Here is a 3,462-nt window from a genome sequence, read left to right as displayed (position 1 = left end):
CAAGCAGCGAGATTATTTTGAAATCTAAATCCATCCCAACTGGGCCAATTCAGACGGTTCAGGCTCTGAAATTACACCGAGAGAGACAAGTGTGATAAAGATCCCTGTGTTTATCTAAAATTCTACTCTCTGCTGACTTAGGAGAGGCATCAACCCATTTGCTGTAATCGGGTTATCTCCTCTGATAAGAGAAGGGATTTCAGACAAACGAGTCAAGTGTTTGTATGCCCATGTACCACTGTGCAATTTCAGTGTCCCCGTTGAAATCATTTCACACATTGCATGTTACCTCGAACCTACGAACAGTGATGGACAGGTAAAGACCCTCTGGTCCATCTAGTCTGTCCCACACACTTATGATATCTTGTGCATCACAATATATACACTCCGCACCCCATCCGAAACCAAGTCAGAATAGGCAGTTTGACAAATAACTTGCTCTAGGAAACGGATCGTACTGATGTTAAGAAATTAGAATCCCAGTTTTGGAGTCTCAGATTGACAAAGAGAGTCATTGAGTCATAGGGTCAGAATGGCACAGAAGGAGGCCATTCGGCCCAGCGAGACCGTGCCAGCTCTCTGTAGAGCAATCCAGTCAGTCCCATTTCCCCGCTCCATCCCCATAGCCCTGCAAGTTTATTTCCCTCAAGTGCCTATCCAGTCTCCCCTTGAAAACATTGAGTGTCTCCACTTCCACTACTTCCGTCGACAGCGAGTTCCAGGTCACCACCACTCGCTGTGTAAAAAAGTTTTTCCTCACAACCCCCTGTATCTCTTGCCCAAAACCTTAAATATGTGCCCTAGTCCTTGTACTATCAACTAGTGAGAACAGCCTTTCCCCATCTAGCCTATCCAAACCCTTCATAATCTTGTACACCTCTCAATACCTCTATTTATGAAGCCCAAGATCCCATATGCTTTGTTAACCACTTTCTCAATATGTCCTGCCACCTCCAGGGACCTATGCACATTAACTCCCAGGTCCCTCTGTCCCTGCACACTCTTTCAAACTGTGCCATTAAGTGTATATTGCCTCTCCCTGTTCTTTCTGCCAAAATGCATCGCCTCACACTTCTCTGTATTAAATTCTATCTGCCACTTGTCTGCCCATTCTACTAGCCTTTCTATGTCCTGTTGCAGTCGATTGGTATCATCATCACTGTTTGCCATATCCCCAAGTTTGGTGTCACTGGCAAATTTAGAAATTCTATTCTGTATTCCAATATCCAGGTCATTTATATATATCAAAAAAAGCAGTGGCCCCAGCACTGACCCTTGGGGAACACCACTGTCTGCCATCCTCCAGTCTGGAAAAATAGCCATTTGCCACAACTTGCTGTTTTCTGTCCTTAAGCCAATTCCTTATCCAAGCTGCCACTGACCCACCTATTCCATGAGCCTCAATTTTGTTAACCAGCCTTCTATGTGGTACTTTGTCAAACGCCTTCTAAAAATCCATGTAGACAACATCCATTGCATTCCCTTTATCAATCCTCCCTATTACTTCATCAAAAAATTCAATTCGATTAGTCAAACACGATCTGCCTTTTACAAATCCGTGTTGGCGCTCCTTAATTAGCTTAAATCTCTCCAAGTGCCCGTTAATTTTTTTCTTGATTATTCCTACTAAAACTTTACCCACCACTGATTTTAAACTGACTGGCCTGTAGTTTCTAGGATTGTCCTTACACCCTTTCTTGGACAATGGTGTCACATTTGCCACTTTCCAATCCTCAGTCACCTCCCCCACATCTAGGGAAGATTGGAAAATTATAGCAAACCCTTCCGCTATCTCTTCCCCCAATTCCCTTAGCAACCTGGGATGCAAGTCATCTGGACCAGGCGACTTGTCCACTCTAAGCCTTTCTAGTACATCCTGCCTATCAATTTTCACCCCTTCGATTGCTTCTACCTTTTCCACTTCTACTGATATTTTGTCAACATCCACCTCCTTAGTAAACACCGATACAATGTACTCATTGAGTAGTCTAGCCCTGCACCTCTAAGCATATATCACCACCTTTGTCTCTAATAGGCCCCAACCCGCCTCTTACTATCCGCTTACTGTTTACATGCCGGTAGAAGATTTTTGGGTTCCCTTTTATGTTAACCATTCTACTCTCATATTCTCTCTTTGCCAATCTTATTTTCATCTTCACTTCTCCTCTCAACTTATTGCATTTGGTCTGGTTCTCCCTTGATGAATTCACCTGACTTGTATCATACACGCTCTTTTTTTGTTTCATCATCTTCTCTATCTCCCTCGTCATCCAAGGAGCCCTTGCTTTGATTTCCTTACCCTTCCCTCTTGTTGGAATGCACCTAGCCTGTACCTGGAACATCTCCTCCTTAAAGATCAACCATTGTTCCATTACAGTTTTTCTTGTCAATCTTTGGTTCCATTCTACCCTGGCTAGATCCTTTCACATCCCATTATAGTTAGCCCTATTACAGTTTAGACGTTCCACTCTAGATTATTCCTTGCTCCTCTCCATTGCTAATCTAAATCTTATGATACGATGATCACTCGAGCCCAAGTGTTCTCCCACAGACACTTGGTTGACCTGACCCACCTCATTCCCCAGCACCAGATCCAGCAATGCCTCCTTCCTAGTTGGGCCAAGAACATAATTGTCAAGGAAATTCTCCTGAACACATTTCAGAAATTCCTCCCCCTCCTTTCCCTTTACCCTAGCATTATCCCAATCGATATTTGGGTAATTAAAGTCCCCCAATATCACCACTCTATAGCTCTTGCATATCTCTGCGATTTCCCTGCAGATTTGTTCCTCTACCTCCCTCTCACTATTTGGAGGCCTATAGAATACCCCAATAGCGTGATCATACCCTTTTTGCTCCTCAACCCGAACCAAATGGATTCTGTCCTTGCCCCTTCAAGAACATCCTCCCTTTCCAACACTGCAATGTCTTCCTTAATCAGCACTGCCACCCCACCTCCCTTTTTTCCTCCCCTATCTTTTCTGAACACCTTGAACCCTTGAATATCAAGTGCCCAGTCCTCATTGTTTTTAAGCCACGTTTCCGTTATTGCCACAAGATCATATTGCTGCATTGCTAATTGTGCTTGTAGCTCACCAACCTTATTTACCACACTTTGTGCGTTTACGTACATGCATTCTAAACCCATTTTTGAATTTTTTGTAGTCTTTCTTAGTCTACTCCTATCTAATATGGTACTACTACCACCTTATTCCTCTTTTCTACTCCTATATGCTTGTGCCCATCCCCCTGCCAAGCTAGTTTAAACCCTCCCCAACAGCACTAACAAACCTCCCCATGAGAATATTGGTCCTGGCTCGGTTGAGGTGTAACCCGTCCGGCTTGTACAGGTCCCACCTTCACCAGAAATGGTCCCAATGCCTCAGGAATCTAAAGCCCTCCCTCCTGCACCATCTCTCCAGCCACATGTACATCTGTTCTATCCTCTTATTCCTGTACTCA

The sequence above is a fragment of the Somniosus microcephalus genome, chromosome 20 (genome assembly GCF_052327205.1).
Source record: "Somniosus microcephalus isolate GS21.2 chromosome 20, FLI_Smic_1.0, whole genome shotgun sequence".
NCBI classification, from domain to species: Eukaryota; Metazoa; Chordata; class Chondrichthyes; order Squaliformes; family Somniosidae; genus Somniosus; species Somniosus microcephalus.
The sequence above is the reverse complement of the archived record's forward strand: the minus strand, read 5'-3'. Positions refer to the sequence as shown.